This window comes from Dipteris shenzhenensis, chromosome 11, assembly GCF_047967505.1.
Source record: "Dipteris shenzhenensis isolate YYH24624 ecotype China chromosome 11, Dip_SZ_1.0, whole genome shotgun sequence".
Classification (NCBI taxonomy): Eukaryota; Viridiplantae; Streptophyta; class Polypodiopsida; order Gleicheniales; family Dipteridaceae; genus Dipteris; species Dipteris shenzhenensis.
Window position 1 is genome coordinate 44,658,762 of NC_141606.1, and position 20,546 is coordinate 44,679,307.

The 20,546-nt window shown below is 41.3% G+C and overlaps 1 long non-coding RNA gene across 1 annotated transcript; it reads left to right on the forward strand.

Annotated features, from left to right (window-relative positions):
* Positions 1-13,967: 13,967 nt before the first annotated feature.
* On the forward strand, positions 13,968-16,621 carry LOC147897065 (uncharacterized). Its single transcript, XR_015541795.1, has 3 exons — positions 13,968-16,015; positions 16,197-16,320; positions 16,475-16,621. It is a non-coding gene; the product is annotated as an uncharacterized LOC147897065 (long non-coding RNA).
* Positions 16,622-20,546: the final 3,925 nt, after the last annotated feature.

Genomic DNA, 20,546 nt, shown 5'->3' on the forward strand with positions numbered 1-20,546 from the left:
GAGGAAATGGCAACAAATTCTTGACTGCCATTTCTTATGAAGAAATGGTAGCAAATTCTTGATTGCCATTTCTTGGTAAGAAATGGCAGCCATTTCTTGACAGCCACTTCGTTCAAAGATATTGCAAGAACTTCTTGACTACCATTTTCTAAGAAGAAATGGCAGCACAAAATGGCAACTATCTCTTGACTACCATTTCTTACGAAGAAATGGCAACCATTTTTTAACTGCCATTCTTACCAAGAAATGGCAGCACAAAATGCATATGTGGAGTAAAATTACACAATGGTTGACCATTCAATTATTGTGCAAAGTATCTTATTGTTGCCAAAGATTCAGTACTACCATTCACAGTATTGATATTACTGTCACTATTTCTGTATTATCTAAGTGTGAAAGATTAATCAAAAGTCTTAAGTGCATCAGTACTCATAGTACATAGTGTGAAGAAGTCATCTAAACTTCTAAGGAATAACTTTTATCTTTTATGACACACGCATTTTACTTAATAACAAATATTATTCAATGGTTGATTGAGAAATAAATAATATAATTTTTACATAGCAAAATAAAATATAAAAATATAAAGACATTACATGACGAGTTTTCCAAGAAACATTCAAGCCTATGGTTTGACCCAATGTTTGAATCTCATAAATTTCTTTAAATATACAAGCATCCTTAATGATTGCATCATCAACACTCCCGATGGGTATGATACTTTGTATAGGCCTTAATGAAAGTAATAGAATTGTTCTTGCAAAAGTTTTATGTGGATCAGGTATCTTTTTCATGGCCGGGAATGTGTATTTCCACAATTCTTACCATGCAACATGGATGAGTGTTAAAAATATGTATCGGTGTGCTTCTAGCATATGTGTGTGGGTTTGAAGGATATGATACTTTATACGAGTCTTAATACCAATAATACCCTTATCCTTGCAAATTTTTGAGTTGATAGGATATCATTTGCATGGTTGGACAGGCGTATTTTCACAATTCTTAAACATGCACCATGCATGAGTGCTTCTAGCATATCTATGTGTCTGATAGGCATGATACTTTACCTAGCTTCAACAAGATAAAAACCCTTGTGTTTTCAAATTTTGATGGGGATTAAGCATCAATTTCATGGTTGGGCATGTGTATTTTCAAATTTCTTACCATGCATTGTGCATGAGTGCTAAAATATATGCTACAAATCAAGCAATGAGTAAAAAGCAACAATGTTAGGCAACAAAGTAATCAAAAAAAACAAGAGAAATGAAAGAACACAAACAAGACAACAAGATACCAAAAAAGCAACGAAGTCAAGCAAGCAAGCAAGCAAAAAGATGCAATCATATCAAGCAAGCAAGTAATTGGAAAATTTTGGCAGCATCTCCCCTGGGCCGTAAAAAAATTCTCATATTTATCTTTTATGCAACCACAAAGACATAAGAAATGTGTAAACACACAATGCAGATTCCAAAGATTATTCTAATGTAGATGAAAGGGTTGGGAAGCTTACCTAGAATAAGAAATTTGAAGACAAATGGTATTTTATTTATTATATACATCCAATAAACATTTAAAGAATTTAAAATCAAATCGATTGAAATCTAAGGACAATACTCGAATTGCCAAATGTATAATGATTAAAATACAATGTGCAATATAATTTAATATTTAAATGAAAATGTCAATTAAGAATACAATGCAATTAATATTTAAACCCAAAACCCAAAATCCAAAGCCCTAAACCCTAAACCCTAATCCTAAACCCTAAACCTTGAACCCTAAACCTTAAACCTTAAACCCCTAAACCCTAAACCCTAAATGCTAAACCCTAAACCCTAAACCCTACCCTAAACCCTAAAACCTAAACCATAATTCTAAAACCCTAACCCTAAACCCTAAACCCTAAACCTTAAACTCTAAACCCTAAATTCTAAACCCTAAACCCACTCTAAACCCCAAACCCTAAATGTTAAACCCTAAACCCTAGACCCTAAACCTTAAAACCTAGACCCTAGCCCTAAACCCTAAACATTAACCCTAAACCCTAAACTCTAAATCCTAAACCTAGACCTTAAACCCTAAACCCTAAATCCTAAATCCTAAAAACTAAACCCTAAACCCTCATGCAGCTAGATCCTTTGCAAGTAAAGCCTAAATCTTAAATCCTAAACCCTAAACCCTAAATCCTAAAAACTAAACCCTAAATCCTAAACCCTCATGCAGCTAATCCTTTGCAAGGGCATTAAAACATAGCACCCACATGCAAATATGGGCATTCTTGTTCCCCGGTGTCACATTCGGTATTCAATGCATCTGAGATTTTGCAAAGACATTAAAAACAATTAGTTTAAGACTTGTACAAGATGTAGGGCCAATCTAATGGTGGGACATATGGATCAATGTCCTTGTCTAATGTGTATTTTTCCTTCACATCCGTATTCAAATCCACATGTGGAATGGGGTAGAGCACAAACAATACCAGATGCAACTGACCCTTTGCAAGGACATGAAAACCACTTGTTTTAAGACCCGTGCAAATTTTGGCGCTAATCCAATGGTGTGGTATATGGATATCAGTGTCTGTTGCGCATTTTTTCTTCATATACATAGCATCCACATGTAAATATGAGCATTCTTGCTCCCTGGTGTCACATCCAACATCCGATGCACCTTACACTTTGTAAGGACATTAAAACAACTTGTTTTTAGACCCTTGCAAAGTTTGGTGTTGATCCAACAGTGGGATATACAGATGATGGTGTCCGTTGTGCATTTTTCCTTCGTATCATGTAGCATCCAAATATGAATATGAGCATTCTTGTTCCTTGGTGGCATATCCGACATCCGATGAACTTGAGAGTTTGCAAGGACATAAACAACATTTAGTTTGAGAATTGTGCAAATTTTAGTGCTGATCTGATGGAACATATGGATGTCCTTGTCTGTTGTGCATTTTTCCTTGACATACGTATGATCTACATGTGGATGTGGACAAACTACCTTCCTAGTAGCACATATAGTTCCACATGCACCTAATCCTTTGCAAGGACATTAAAACCACTTTTCTTAAGACCCTTGCAAAGTTTGGTGCTTATCTGGCAGTGGGATATTTGGATGCGGATTTCCATTGCGCATTCTTCCTTCACATACGTAGCATCCACATGTAAATATGGGCATTCTTGCTCCCCGGTGTCACATCTAGCATCCGATGCACCTTACACTTTGCAAGGACATTAAAACAACTTGTTTTAAGACCCTTGCAACGTTTGGTGTTGATCCAATGGTGGGATATATGGATATCTATGTCCGTTGCACATTTTTTCTTCATATTGTGTAGCATCCACATGCGAATATCTGCCTTCTTGTTCCCCGAAGGCACATACGGCATTTGATCCACCTGATACTTTGCAAGGAAATTAAAATCAAAATTTTCAAGACCCTTGCAAAGTTTGGTGCTGATCTGACGGTGGGATGTATGGATGCGGATGTCCGTTGTGCATTTTTCCTTCACATACATCACGTGTGAATATGTGCATTCTTGCTCCCTGGTGACACATACGACATCCGATCCACTTGATACTTTGGTAGGACATTAAAAAAAAAAGACCCCTACAAAGTTTGGAGTTGATTCAATGGTGGGATATACGGTTGTAGCTCATGATTCATAAGGACACAGAGATGCAATTCGATGCTAAGGAAACTGCTTGAGATGTTGCAAAGTTACAACGTTGAAATTCTTGCCTCGTACGCACATATGTACTAGATGCGGATGTCCATTGCACATTTTTCCTTTACATACATAGCATCCACATGCAAATATGGGCATTCTAATTTCCCGATGTCACATTCGACATCCAATGCACCTTACACTTTACAAGGGCATTAAAAAAACTTATTTTAATACCCTTGAAAAGTTTGGTGCTGATCTGACGGTGTGGTATATGGATGTTGCCGGTCGGTGTCCGTTGCACTTGTTTCCTTCATATACATAGCATCCACATGCGAATATGAGCATTCTTGTTCCCTGGTGGCACATCCAGCATCCAATGCACCTTACACTTTGCAAGGACATTAAAACAACTTGTTTTAAGACCCTTGAAAATTTTGGTGCTGATCCGATGGTGGAATATACGGATGTCAGTGTCCATTGCACATTTTTCCTTCATATCACATAGCATCCATGTGTGAATATGTGCATTCTTGTTCCATGGTGTCACATATGGCATTCGACCCACCTCATATGTTGGAAGAACATTAAAACCAATTTTTTCAAGACCCTTGCAAACTTTGGTGTTGATCGGATGGTGGGATATATGGATGCGGATGTCCATTGCACATTTTTCCTTTACATACATAGCATCCACATGCAAATATGGGCATTCTAATTCCCCAGTGTCACACCCGGCATCCAATGCACCTTACACTTTACAAGGGCATTAAAAAAGCTTATTTGAATATTCTTGCAAAGTTTGGTGCTGATCTTACGGTGTGGTATATGGATGTTGCCAGTCAGTGTCCATTGCACTTGTTTCCTTCATATACATAGCATCCACATGCGAATATGAGCATTCTTGTTCCCTGGTGGCACATTCGGCATCCAATGCACCTTACACTTTGCAAGGACATTAAAACAACTTGTTTTAAGACCCTTGCAAAGTTTGGTGCTGATCCAATGGTGGAATATACGGATGTCAGTGAAAGTTGCACATTTTTCCTTCATATCACGTAGCATCCACGTGCGAATATGTGCATTCTTGTTCCATGGTGTCACATACAGCATTCGATCCACCTCATACTTTGGAAGGACATTAAAACCAATTTTTTCAAGACCCTTGCAAACTTTGGTGTTGATTGGACGGTTGGATATATGGATGCGGATGTCCATTGTGCATTTTTCCTTCCCATACATAGCATAGCCACATGCAAATATGGGCATTCTTGTTCCCCGATGTCACATCCGGCATCGAATGAACCTTACACTGTATGTAGTTTTGCTAGCTTCATCATGTGATTCAAAATCATCAGTATAATTCTAGGTTCCATTTTAGCAACAAAAATCATTGCTTTTTCTTCAACTGATAGAGAGTAAAAAATAGGATTTAGGGTTTAGAGTAAGAAACCCAATCAAATTTTATGATTTAAAACCCAGGACATCCTGCCACTACCACTTGCCCTTGCCACTCCATTTCTAGAAACAATTAGGGTTATGGTTTTGTAATTTATAGAAAAAAAAAAGGGAGGCCACTGAGACCCTAGCAACCATGTGCATCAATTTCAAGCAAAATAAACCCCTAAAAACCCTAAATTCGACATCATGTGACTATCTGGTCACAGGGGGTTTTTTGATTGAAAATGATCCACATGGTTGCTAGGGTGTTAGCGGCCCCCTAAATTTGATTTAGGGAATAAAAAATAAGGTTAATGGTTTAGGGTACAAAACCCAACCAAATGTTATGATTTTAAACCCGAGACATCCCCTGCCACTCCATTTGTGGAAAAAATTAGGAGTATGGTTTTGAAACATAGGGAAAATAATAGGTTTGTGGTTTTTATTCAAGCCACAATTAGTTTTAGGGAATAAAAATTAGGGTTTAGGGTTTAGACTACAAAACCCAACAAAATTTTATGATTTTAAACTCATGACATCCTGCCAATGCCACTCGCCCCTGACACATGCCCCTGCCACTTGTCCCTCCCACTCCATTTGTGTAAACAATTAGGGTTATGGTTTTTTCACAGATGAAAAATAATATCTTTAAAAATCATATTTGGGAGGCCACTGAGACCCTAGCAACCATGTGCATCAATTTTATGCCAAAAAACCCTTGCAAGCCCAAAATGCGACATCGTGCGACCAAAGCTGAGTTTCTACAAGCCTAAAATGCGACATCGTGCGACCAGAGCCAAGTTAGGAACTTGGCTCTGGTAACATGATGTCGCATTTTGGGCTTGTAAGGGTTTTTTTGGCATAAAATTGATGCACATGGTTGCCGGAAACTGGGCTCTGGTCGCACGATGTCAGATTTTGGGCTTGTAGGGGTTTCTTTGGCATAAAATTGATGCACATGGTTGCTAGGGTCTCAGTGGCCTCCCAAATATGAGAGAGAGAGAGAGAGAGAGAGAGAGAGAGAAGGGGGGGGGGAAGGGGGAAGGGGAAGGGAAGGGAAGGGCAGGGTAAGGGAGGGGGAGGGAGGAAGGGGGGGAATTGGGAGGGGGAGGGGAGGGAAAGGGAAGGGGTGAGGAAGGGAAGGGACCCTCTATATTGTGTGCATTTAAGGCATATTTATAAAATCCCTTATCCACACATTTTTTCTTAATAAAATGTACCCTTTTTCTTTACAAATCTATAATTTTTTTCCAAACTTACTTTAAATAATCCCTTGTGTAAGTTAACTTTTGTAGAATTTAGGAATTAAAAATAGCCTTTTGTTGAATTCACGTGATAGGGTTACATATGATAAGTGACCCTCTCGAGGGGAAGAGGGAGGGGGAGGGGAGGGGATGGGGAAGGGGAGTGGAGGGGAGGGGTGAGGAAGGGAAAGATTGGGGAGGGGGCATCTCTAATGTATGCTCTAGCAGCCACGGCCATCGAGCACCTAAAGAAACAATAGAAGGAAAGAAAATTGGAGAGGAGGGAAGGGGGAAGGGGAGGGGAGGGGTGAGGAAGGGAAGGAGAGGGGAGGGGGCTCACAAATACATGCTCTAGCGGCTGCGGCCACCAAGCCCCTGCATTTTTTTTCTGTGCACGGCCGCCTAATTTGTGTTTTGGATTGGAAGGGGGAGAGGTGAAGGGAAGAGAGAGGGGAGGGAGAAGAGAGAGGGAGTGGGGAGGGAGAAGAGAGGGAGAGGGGAGATGAAGAATAGGGAGAGGGGAGGAAGAAAAGAGAGGAGAGGGGAGTGGAAGGGAAGAGAGGGAGATGAGAGAGGGAGAGGAGAGAGGAAGAAGAGGGAAGAGAGGGAGAAGAGGGGATGAGAGGGGAGAAGAGAGAGAGAGGGGGGAGGGGAGAGGGAGAGGGGAGAGGAACGGGAAAGTGAAGGGAGGGAGAGGAAAGGGGAATGTGACGAGGGGAGGGAGACAGGAGGGCAATGTTGATATATAAGGCATGAAACCTTGAAAATTTTGAATTCAAACAGGGAGAGGAGAATGGAGCAAGAAGTTTGAATTCTAGGAGAGGGAAGGGAGAGAATGGCAAGGAGAGAGAGTGACATTCGAAATCTAGGGAGGGAGAGGGAGCGGGAGCGGGAGAGGGAGAGGAAAAAGAGAGGGAAATTCAAAACTTTAGGGTTTCATGGCTTATATATAGACTCACATTCCCGTCCCTTCGCTTTCCCCTTCCTCTCCTCTCTCCTTCTCTCCTCTCTTGTCCCTCTCTCTTCTTCCCTCTCATCCCCTCTCCTTCCTCTCTTCCCTCTTCTTTCTCTCCCCTCTCCCTCTCTCTTCTTGCTCTCTTCCCTTCCGCTCCCCTCTCCCTCTCTCTTCTTCGTTCCCTCTCTCTCTTCTTCCTCTTTCCTCTCTCCCTCTCTATTCTCCCTTCCCTCTCTCTTCCCTTCACCCCTTCCCCTTTTTAATCCAAATTAGAGTAAATTGAGGTCATGCATGGGCCATACATACATACATACATACATTAATTTATTCATGCATTTGAATTATTTTTATTAATTTAAATTATAATAAATTAGGTAAATAAGTAATAAAAAATTAAGCCTTTTGATGTAACTATTAATGAGAGTTTACAAATGTTTTTTATGTATTAAACTGTGTCACCTTAAAATTTTATAATTTTGATTTAATTTCTTTCAAAAAAACTCTAAAAAATTGCTTGTTTTTATGTTTTCATCTTTGTTTTTAAGAGTGGATTTTTTCTTAAATTTTATCCAAAATCTAGTCCAAAAGTATCTATAAAAATGAATTTGTACATTGATAAGTCCAAAATTAATGAAATAAGTGTTTGTGACCATGAATGCATAAAAATGGGAAATTTTGCATGCCTATCCAAAAAGATGGCTTTGAATTGATATGTTACTTTCCAAGGACATGAAACCTACTCTAATTAACACCCGTGAAAATTTTCATGGCCATCTGACACTTGACCAGTCCATGATGATCCACATATGTGAATTTCTTTAAAAAGCTCTCTAAAAAATTGCTTGTTTTTATGTTTTCATTGTTTTTAAGAGTGGATTTTTTCTCAAATTTTATCCAAAATCTAGTCCAAAAGCATATATAAAAATGAATTTGTACATTGACAAGTCCAAAATTAATGAAATAAGTGTTCGTGACCATGAATGCATAAAAATGGGGAATTGTGCATGCCTACCAACCTAGATGGCTTTGAATTGATATGATACTTTCCAAGGACATGAAACCTACTCTAATTAACAACTGTGAAAATTTTCATGGCCATCTAACACTTGACCAGTCCATGATAATCCACATATGTGAATTTCATGCACCTATGCACCATGCATGTGTAGAAATGGGGTATTTCACATACCCATGACATAAATGCTTCTCGATCAACATAAAACTTTGTGAGTACATGGAAATTAATCTAAGTAACACTCTTAAGGTTGCATGATGATCGGACACTTGACATTTCATGATGGTCTACACATGCGATTTTCATGCACCTATGCATGTGCACAAATGGGGAATTCCACATGCCCACCCGTGCAAATGTTCCCCTATAGAGACTAAAATTTGTGAGGACATGAAACTTACTCGAATTAACACCTATAAAATGATCTCAAAAACTATGGTGGAAAGAGAGACCTTGATTGCAGTAGGGTGTCTTTGATGCTAATGATTAATAACAGTGATCTTGCCATTGATTCTACTTAGCATGACAAAACACTATATTTAAACATCAATTCAAATGCATAATAAGTTAGAGAAGTAGACCTAGAGAAACTTAATAGATATGCCAATATGATACAAAAATGAAAAAATCTAAAAAATTCACTCAAAAATATAGACTTCATTAGAGATACCCTAGAATGTGAAATAATCTCTCTCTCTCTCTCTCTCTCTCTCTCTCTCTCTCTCTCTCTCTCTCTCTCTCTCTCTCTCTCTCTCTCTCTCTCTATCCCTCCCTCCCTCCCTCCCTCCCTCCCTCCCCCTCTCTCTCTCTCTCTCTCTCTCTCTCACACACACACACACACACTCCTCCCCTTGGGGACCCTTGTGATTTTAAGGGGTGCAAGGACTACTAAGTTCATCTAATGTGCTATTAGTAGTCACCATGGGCCACACGCACACACACCTCCATCCCCTTGGGGACCGTGAGAAATGAAGTGGATTATCAAGCTATGGATAATACCCTAGACGATGTATATATGAAGCTATGGAGTGGAATATGTGACCATGGACCTCTCTCCATTGGTAATTTTTAATTCTTAGTTTTTATTGTTTATCCACATAATATAGAGACTATACATTGATGAATGAGATGGGCACCAACAAGCTTTAGTGCACGTCTCATTACACAGTGAATGCTCTTTTGCTTTCCTACACAAGTGAATCAATCCGACTAACTACAAATGCTCTTTTGCTTTCCTACATAGTGAATCAATCCTTTGATTTAGCAACACATCAAAATGCTCCTTTGTATTACATAATTTTGCATATGATTTCAAATTGTGGAGTTACATTGCCCAGTTTTACGTGAATGCACAATTCGATTGAGCCACAAAGTTGATAGCACTTTGAGGGCCATGGGTGGAGATAGTAATCATGGCGGTAGATCTGCCCATTAAGTGCCAAACCTTCATAAAAATCTCCTTTCACTTTATCTAAGATAGCGGGTACGTAGATTACCAATGACGTGATGGTGTAAAGCTAACAATTATTCTAGTTTTTTTATGCCCTAATAGATTCGTGGTGGCTAAGTCATCCTTCCCTGTAGTCATGGTTACTGAGTCAGATCATAAGCTATGTGTGGAGTGGCCATTGCATTCTGCAGAGGGTGTCGTTGGAACCACTTTATGTTTCTACATATGGATTGTCATTGGACCCATGATCTATTTGTGGGTTTCCAAAAATCCACTTGGAAATGTCACTAACGATCTATAGCATTTCTTTAACTTTTTGGATCTAGCTATTGTATTACCATTGGAGTATTAGAATGAAAAAGGCCATCATTGGAGCTGATTCGACGGTGGGATATATGGATGCGGATGTCCATTGCACATTTTTCCTTCACATACATAGCATCCACATGCAAATATGGGCATTCTAATTCCTCGGCGACATCTAATGCACCTTACACTTTACAAGGGCATTAAAAACACTTGTTTTAATACCCTTGCAAAGTTTGGTGCTGATCTGATGGTGTGGTATACGGATGTCGTCGGTCGGTGTCCGTTGCGCTTGTTTCCTTCATATACATAGCATCCACATGTGAATATGAGCATTCTTGTTCCCTAGTGGTACATTCGGCATCCAATGCACCTTACACTTTGCAAGGACATTAAAACAACTTGTTTTAAGTCCCTTGCAAAGTTTGGTGCTGATCCGATGGTGGAATATCCGGATTTCGGTGTCCGTTGCACATTTTTCCTTCATATCGCGTAGCATCCATGTGCGAATATGTGCATTCTTGTTCCATGGTGTCACATATGGCATTCGATCCACCTCATACTTTGGAAAGACATTAAAACCAATTTTTTCAAGACCCTTGCAAACTTTGGTGCTGATTGGACGGTGGGATATACGGATGCGGATGTCCATTGTGCATTTTTCCTTCACATACATATCAGCCACATGCAAATATGGGCATTCTTGTTCCCTGGTGTCACATCCGGCATCCAATGCACCTTACACTTTGTAGGGACATTAAAAACTTGTTTTAATACTATTGAAAAGTTTAGTGTTGATCCAACGGCATAATGTACGGATTTCGGTGTCCGTTGCACATTTTTCCTTCATATCGAGTAGCATCCATGTGCGAATATCTGCATTTTTGCTGCCTGGTGGCACATACGGCATCCGATCCATGTGCTACTTTGGAAGGAAATTAAAACCAATTCTTTTAAGATGCTTACAAAGTTTGGAGCTAATCTGACGGTGGGATATACGGATGCAGTTGTCCATTGTGCATTTTTCCTTCACATGCATAGCATCCACATGTAAATATGGGCATTCTTGTTCCCCAGTGTCACATTCGATATCCAATGCACCTTACACTTTGCAAGGACATTAAAACAACTTTTTTTAATACCCTTGCAAAGTTTGGTGCTGATCCGACGGTGTGGTATACGGATGTTGGTGTCTGCCGTTGCGCTTGTTTCCTTCATATATATAGCATCCACATGCGAATATGAGCATTCTTGTTCCTCGATGGCACATCCGGCATCCAATGCACCTTACACTTTTGAAAGGACATTAAAACAACTTATTTAAGACCTTGCAAAGTTTGGTGCTGATCCGATGGTGGAATATTTAGACGTGAGTGTCCGTTGCACATTTTTCCTTCATATCGCGTAGCATCCATGTGCGAATATGTGCAATCTTGTTCCACGGTGTCACATACTACATTCGATCCACCTCATACTTTGGAAGGACATTAAAACCAATTATTTCAAGACCCTTGCAAACTTTGGTGCTGATCGGATGGTGGGATATACGAATGCAGATGTCCATTGTGCATTTTTCCTTCACATACATAGCAGCCACATGCAAATATGGGCATTCTTGTTCCCCGGTGTCACATCTAGCGTCCAATGCACCTTACACTTTGCAGGGACATTAAAAAAACTTGTTTTAAGGCCCCTGAAAAGTTTGTTGTTGATCTGATGGTGTGGTATACGGATCTCGGTGTCCGTTGCACATTTTTCCTTCATATCGAGTAGCATCCATGTGCGAATATCTGCATTCTTGCTCCCCGATGGCACATACGGCATCTGATCCATGTGATACTTTGGAAGGAAATTAAAACCAATTTTTTAAAGATACTTGCAAAGTTTGGAGCGACGGTGGGATATACAGATGCAGTTGTCCATTGTGCATTTTTCCTTCACATGCATAGCATCCACATGTAAATATGGGCATTCTTGTTCCCCGGTGTCACATCCGATATCCAATGCACCTTACACTTTGCAAGGACATTAAAACAAAATTTTTCAATACCCTTGCAAAGTACGGTGTGGTATATGGATGTCGGTGTCCGTTGCGCTTGTTTCCTTCATATACATAGCATCCACATGCAAATATGAGCATTCTTGTTCCCTAGTGGCACATCTGGCATCCGATGCACCTTACACTTTGCAAGGACATTTAAAAAATAATTTAAAGATCCTTGCAAAGTTTTGTGCTGATCCGACAGTGGGATATACAGATGTGGATGTCCATTGGGCATTTTTCCTTCACATACATAGTATCCACGTGCAAATATGGGCATTCTTGTTCCCAGTGTCACATCCGGTAGCTCCTTTCAATTTGCAAGGACATTGTTGATACAGACACAACTTCGACTAATTGAGAGCACACAATAGACTCAAATGTTCCCCAACTTTGCCCTGGAATAGACACATTACCACTTACCACTACAGTATGATTTTGAAAATCTAGGACAACATGATTTCTCTCAAGCCAATCACAACCTAAGGTTAAGGAAAACAATTATTTAGGCAGTGAATAAACATCGTGATAAAAAGTTTGATTGAGCAAGGAAAAGGAAACAATTATTTAGGTGGAGCGGTTGGTGGCAATGGAAGAGGAACCGAAGGGTGATGTGAGATGGGGAGGCGTTTCATGGCGACTGATGAAGGATGCATCAACGATTCAATGGGGCGGTGGGTGTAGGGAATGTGACAAACGAGCAGCTGCTGCTGCGAGAGAGGCACCTTCCAAAATGTTAACCGTTATTTTCTCTCACCTGCATAACGATACCCTCTAGCCTCTAAACTTTCCCACATTGCTCTGTTGCAAGCCTTAGAGCGTAGCCACATGCATGAATGTAAAATGCATGTTTCGATGTTTGGAAATTTGGCCACATGCATCGTTGAAAAGGATGTGCTCCCGCCATTCATCCGCTGAAAATGGATACTTTGGATGTGGGATGGAGGTGCCAAAAACCCCCCTCCAAACCTCCATTCATCCTCCCAACTCTCATTTCAACTCATGACTGCTTTCCCTTTCAAGCCTTCTCCTCGTCCGAACCCCTAGCCTTAACTCAGCAAGGAATTGAGATCAACTGGTAGTTGTCCTTGTTAGAGCGAGATTCTTTTATCTGTCCGGAATACCAACAGTTGTTCAAAGATCGGAGTGTGGAACCCACATTCATGGAGTTCGAGATGTCTCTTAGAGGAATTTCTTCCTTAATAATTACAGTGTCCAAACTATTAAGCCTAAAAGATATCCTTGCCGTGCTAAACATGTCAAGGAGGCTGATCTTTTGAGGCTGAAGAATTAAACTGCATGTGCTTTACAATATTCAAACCTTATCATCGTCTCCTTTCCGTAGTAAGTGGTTTGTTGTTGTTGAATGACAAATTGTTGTGTCGTGTTCTAGCAAGCCATTCTAGAATGAGGTATCTCCTCTGGTTCATAGTTTTTGCTTGCCAGCCTCGCATCCTAAACTTTGCAACTATATATTTCTGTTAGCTATAAAGAGAAGCCTAATGGTGAAATAGAGCTTCAGTGTATCTTGGCTTGCCTGTGCAAAATGGATACACTGCAAAGGCACATGCCACTTTCCGGACAAGATGGCATGCATGAACTCTGGAAGATTGCTAGTTCCAGGAGAGTTACTTTTCTCAGAGATTGGAGAGACTCTCCCTTCTTTGCTGAGACTTCTACAGGGTTGAGATGGCATTTTCAGCCTCAGCCTTGGTTTCTTTCTACCTCATTCCTCTGAGGTGTTTTTTATTACATGCTTAGCATGGTGAATTTCCGCACAGAGCTTGCTCTAGCGGGTTTCTTTCTTACTTAATAGAAGTCTCTTTTTTGGAAAAAAAAAAAAAAGATTGCTGGTCGCTTTGAGGAGAAGATATTTTACGCTGCCACGGACCAGGTATGAAGAGAGGAAACTTGTAAGCAGGGACTAAAGCGACTTGTTGATGAAAAAGACATTAGAAGGGCTCAGATGTGCAGCTGAAAAATTGCTTCCACTATTAAGCGTATTACAGTCCAAGAGGTGAACCTTGTGCTGTGTATGCGTGTGTGTGCACAGTGATAATCACAGAGTATATATGAAGTACATCACAGCAGTCATAGCTGTAGATAATGCACTTTACAGCAGCTAATCACATTAGGCAGTGCTGTTGAGATGTGTCTGTCTTTGCAATATGCCGGTCTGTGATGGAGTTTTGACTTTTACTTGGTATGAATACATTTCTGGTTATCTGCTCATGTGCGGAAGGATATGTGTATGCAATCGTTGTGGGGTTTTCATTGTGTGTGTGATGGAGTTTATGATCTCTATCTCATGGGTGACTATCGTGCGGTTAAACTGCGATGCTTGCAGTGCTGTTCTTGGACCTAGATATACATTACTCAGAAATCAGGTGGGCAGATATCCACAGTAAACAGGAGGCGATTTGCAAGGGATAGCATCGAATAGAAAGATTTTCGATTGCCAAACTGACGAGTAGTATATAGCTCTCCTTGAGTTGTAGGTTTTAACTAATGCCCTAAGACCGTAACTGAACTATAGCAGGAGAAGAGCTACCATCCAGGACCTTTACAATTTACAATGATAGCTAAATTGCCAAGTGAAACGTTGCATTAAAGAGACGATAGTACACATGGAGGGCAGTGACTCTGTGCAATGCGCAGGTGTTTTGGATTCTTGTATTCAGGAAAAAGGAAATCTGGGGATGTACTGTGACGGTTCAGATGGTGGAAACAAGTCTTTGGCTGCTCAACGTAATGAAAACATACATGGAGGAAAGTTTGATGGTGGGTTGACTTTTATGGGCTCTCAAACACAAGGAGAGTCAATGACTCTAGTTGGGAATGACCTTGAAAATGTTCCTCAGGAATCTCAACAGATAGCTAATGAAATAAAGCTTGGGAGTGCACAGGTTGAGTTCCAACAAGGACACAATGATAAACATTGGTGGTGGTGAGTTTGTTCGCCTTCAAAGTGAGACAAGCCCATTGGATAGATCATTGGAACCTGGTGTACAGAATGAGGAAGTCTTGTCATAGAGTCATACAGATTTGATCTCTGGGCAATCAATTGGCTCTGATAGAGGCATTGCTACAGAAGAAGTGGTTGAAGGGGAGTTTGGAAAAGCCAATGTAACAGATCTATTCAGGGCATATAGTGCCAAAGAAACATTTGAAAAGGAGAAGGAAGATAATTCATTGCACGCATGCATGGGCATTGAAAAGGCTGCTTCACAGGGTTCAGTGGAGCCTAGTGATGAAGCGACCATTAGGATTATCTTGTTAGACCATGCTTTTGTAGAATCTCATGATGTGGAGTAGTCACTTTGGAATGTGCACTACAAGCAGATCGAGGAGTTCAGATATCAGGTCAGCAATATCAAAAACATTTCTTCAGCTGTGCTGATTCTCAAGTACTATCAGGCACATCTAATTCCAAGAGTGGGGGGAAAATACTACTACAGAGAGAGCCAGTGCAGGCAGTGTTCAAAAGTTTCCTTGCAGAATCGTCTGGCTTCTATCATGAGCTAATCTCGAAGCTTAGGGCCAAGTATGGGCTTCCACTTATTTAGCTAATGGGATTCCGATCAGAGAGAGCCAGTGCAGGAAGTGTTCAAAAGTTTTCTTCTAGAATCGTCTGACTTCTATCATGAGCTGATCTCGAAGCTTAGGGCCAAGTATGGGCTTCCACTTATTTAGCTGATGGGATTCCAATTGCAAGCCATGATGAAAGCAGAACTTCAGATTTGAGGGCCATAAGTGCTTGGTTCACCTTGGGGATTTTGCTCGCTATAAAGAACATCTTCTTGGGAGCGATCCTTGCAATTTCAATGTTTCAATTGTAGCAGACTTTATCGAAAGGCAATATCACACTTGCCATCCATTCGCCAATCTCATAATCAGGTCTATCTGCAGGATTTGCCATTATGCTTATAGTAGAAGTCTAAGAAATGAGGATCAACTTACTTTTTAACCTGGGAAATAGATTGAGCTTTCTTGAAAAGTTTTTCGTAATCTAGGATAATTAAAAGCTTTCATAATCTCCTTCCTCTGATCCCTTAGATTCTTGTTTCTGCACATGCAGCTGGCAGTGTTGGCTGTATATAGTGGAGATGATCTGCTCGCAGTGTACCACTACTTCCGGCGGTTTGGCAGTCAAGAACCCCTTCCCAACAACAAAGAAAAATCTGTCTATGATTTTTGAAAAGGTGCTCTGTACTCTTTGCCTTGGATTCCAGATTCCGATCATCATCTAAAATTATTTGCGTTCTCAAGCTTGATGTATAAGATCTGGCTGAGGTCCTTAGTTCGCTCAGGACACATCACCCTTTAAAGTGGCTAACTTGTCCTTGACCTACACAGAACCGGGTGAAGTATCTCCAGCTTCCTCCTAGGATTGAGGCAACGTTGCAGTCATCAAAGTTAAAACCTCGCAAGGCTGCACAAGTGGCCAAAATTATGGGTACTAGAATTCCTAAACTTGCGAAGAGGAATGGCACTCAAGAGCTGCTGGATGAACTAATAAAAAGCTTTTTCATTTGTTTTGTGTATGACTGAATGGTCTACTGTTCACCAAGACAAGGTGCGATGCCATTACATAACAAAAAGCTGAATTTGTATGATTGGATATGTTCTAGTCTTATAAACTGATCTGAAATTGAATGGCATGGTTGCAATTTTAAAAAAGAAAGAGCTATATTCAAAAGTTTTGGCAGACTGCTGAAATGAAAGCTATTAGATTACATTCAGCAGTGAGCTGATTCTGTGAGTACTAGTTTTTGCTAGATTATTTGAAGGATTACAGAAAGTGAATTTCAGTGTCATGACATCTCATCAAACCTTTATTCGTTGAAAGTTTAAAGGAATAAATAACTCAATGTGGTGTCCATTCAATGCCTCTTACGTATTTACTCAGATTCTGGCCATTGCCAGGGAACGCTACTTAAGTTAGGGTGCTTTGTCGACCTTTGGGAAGCTCAAGTAGGCATGAGCCACAAGTTTGCATGGACCAAATGGTCTAGATTGGGCAGCTAGAGTGAGCTAGTTTCATGGAGACCACCCAGGTCAGATGGGATTTTATGGGTGGCCAGCAGCAATCAGCTAACTGTACTTACTGTCAAACATGAAAAGTTTAATGCCAACATGTGCACATGTAGAAGGAATTAGATAGTCCAGGAGCTGCATTCAGGATCAATGCCAGTAAAATTTTGGCATGCTGTCATGAAGAGACCAAAGTGCTGAAATCCATATAGGCATCTTTGGGTTGAGCACACCCACCAAATCACATGGCCAGTTAGGTTGACCATGTTAGTGGTCAACTTAAAGCAGTGGGCTGGCAGGAATCAGCTCACCAGGGTCTATTGTACAATACTTGAAGTCTACATGCTTGTGGCTGCATCATGGAGAGAATCCAACAGCTGTAGATGAGTTTTGGCTACCTGATGGTCAAAAATCGAAGTGAGGCTAGAAGTTGGTAGAAGAATCAAAGTCGAGAACCAAGGTCAGTTGTATGGAGAGATCATTGGGTCTATTTTGGTGGACTTGCTGTGGTTGCAGCACATCGTTTTGCTGTGACAAGGCAGCCTACCTTTGTCCCAACCTATTTAGGAGTGACCTCAGTAGCCTACCTTTGTCCCAACCTATTTAGCAGTGAGCTCGATGTATGCCTCTCCTACTGTATCTAGGTAGCTCACCACATCATCCCTCCCCTTGTGCTGAAGACTCTCCTCAGGATTCCTGAAGGAACTCCCGTCATCACTCCCTTGTTGGTAGACTTACCATTGTTGTACTTGTGTCAGAAATATGAGGGGGTGCTTGCTGTACCCAAACCGTTTCCCATGGATTGCAGTACTCTTAGATCTCCCTCACAAACATAGTGGCCAACCCACCCACCTGCTCATGGGATTGGCAGGTATCACTGCCACCAACAAGCCAGCAATCCTCTTGATATATCCCAAAAGTTAGCTAGCAACGCATCTTGCCGTGTGTTGCTAGAAGGTTAGAGTATATGTCATAGTGTCGTAACAACCTTACCCTTGCATTGACATGGTCCCAATGCTGAGACATGGTCTTGGCCTCCTACTGCTATAGGATGCTAAGGTCCTCTGCAATCTGGCAACACCTATCAAGGTGAAATCTGCCAGGTCATACGTTGTAACACAGACTCCATCATCACCTACTAGACACCATAATTGAGCCCATCCAATTACCCGATCAATCAAGAATGTGGGCAACACTAGAATTCTAGTCTTGTTCTTTGCCATTTCGGACAAAGTTGCCCCATGACGGAGTGAAGAGGAAGGTGTACTGAAAGATAAGATGGATGGGATAGAAGGGAACAGAAAGTTGAAGAAAGGAGAGGGCTAGGGAAAAGGATGAAGGGGCTGACAGCCCAATGTACCTTCACACCTCGCTATTCATCCCTCGGTAGCATGTTTCTCTGATCTAAGAACACCCTTTAGTCACCCAAGTTAATGGACACCCAAACAGTCCGCTCCTCACACAAGCTAATCCTCAAAGACACCTCCAAACGGCACCCTAAACCTCCTCTTGGTATGCTGGCTCAACACTCCCTCTGCTCCTCGGGTTTCAAGCCAACCATTGCCCTGATACCATGTGAGAAGTGTAGTGGAAATGAATAGATGAGAGAGAGAGAGAGAGAGAGAGAGAGAGAGAGAGCATGCCTCAGCCTCACACATACCACACTGGGAAGGAGAGGAAAGACCAAAAGAACTACAAGTGATCTCTGGAAAAAGCACCACTACAATTGGGAGGAAACCTCTCCGCAAATAGGTTGCTTAAGAGCTCCACTGGACAACTCCACAACCTTACCAACTGGAGGCACAAAGAGTGGATGAGCTGCTCCACCACCCTGCCCTAGAACTCATCTACAAGGCAGACAAAGATGCTCCATAATTGCTCAACTGAGCTGGCTATGCTGCTCCACCAGGTGATGAAAAGAGGGCTGAAAGGGGGGCCTATATATAGCCTCCTAGGCGCTCCTTAGTCGGGTAGGTCAAGGTGCCCAACTAGCCTACAAGGTGGCCGACCCAACAGGCCTATATGGTTGATTCCCTCCAGCCAACGAAAGGGCTGCATACATCCTTGGATAGAGGCGGCCCTTTGAGCCTAGACAGCTGACCTGGTAGTTAATGGGTCGACCCCTTTTGGCCTCTATAAAGGCTGCTGTGCACAGCTCCTATATGAAGGCTGTAGGCCCTGCCCCGTGGCTATACTGCCCCTCTCCAAGAGATGGCACCTATTTCCCTAACATAGACCTCCAAGAGAGCCCATCCTACTCTGCCCTCATAGGGTGCGGGCACACCCACAACACATGCCTCCAGGAGAGCCTATCCTACTCTCCGCTCACAGGGAGCGGGCACACCCACAACATAAGCCCTCACTCATCTACCCTAGCCTCACTCACTGGGTGGGCACACCCAAAAGCAAGGCCCTCTCCCTCTAGGTGACATCATGAGATGTTGACCTCTAATAGATGGGCCACCCTTGTCAACATCATGGGCTGACTGTCAGCCCGTAGATAAGGTTGACTATGGGGCTAGAAAGAGGCCTGCCATGGGGCCATACTTATTGCCCGATAGTTGATCAAAGACCAGCACAAGCAGCACCAGAGAGTGGGGAGCCTAATCCATTTATATACTTGGCCCCACGTAAGTTGTAGCAACGGATGTTGCGGTAATGGGTCAACTCCTAACTCGTGAGCCCCCATATTAAATCATTCAATATTGTTATCTTATATTATGTAGATTCAATAGGTCATAGGTGTTGAGTTTTTTGGCGTTTCTTTTTGGATCTACTAATCTTCTAATTTTTGTTTCTATATGAAATCAAAGAAGTGAAGCTTGTGGGCTGATGTTAATGGGTGGAGCGTGTTTAAAGTTTCTACTATTTCGTAAAGCAACATGAATGATTTTAAGGCTACATTTCCAACATTTTTTGTGCTTGATGTAAATTGTGTCTCCTACATTTTTATCAGGAACAAGACTTGGTAATTGGCAATGTGGTCATTCAAACCAAGAATGGACTCAGATTTTGATGAAATTTTCGTGCAAAATGAGAAATAGGACTGATTGCTATTTTTACAATATGGTATCTATGTATGGATTGTTGCATAAGCTTGTCTCAGAGCTAAAAAGTGAAGGCACTTAAGGCATCTAATAGATGGTCTATAGAAAAAGATCTATTTTTTGTATAAATACCTCCAATTTGTGGGCTGGTGTTTTTGAAAACCATGGGAACAAATGTTTACTCTCTTGTGAATCTTGCTACCAATCATGATGTACCTAAAAATTGTGAGAATGTATGGGCTACATTTGCAAGCATCCACTGCTGGTTACTACCAACTAATGCAGAATTGTAGGTAGGTTAATTTGAACTAGGCTAACCAATAGGCTTTGTTCTTCTAGTGGTCTAG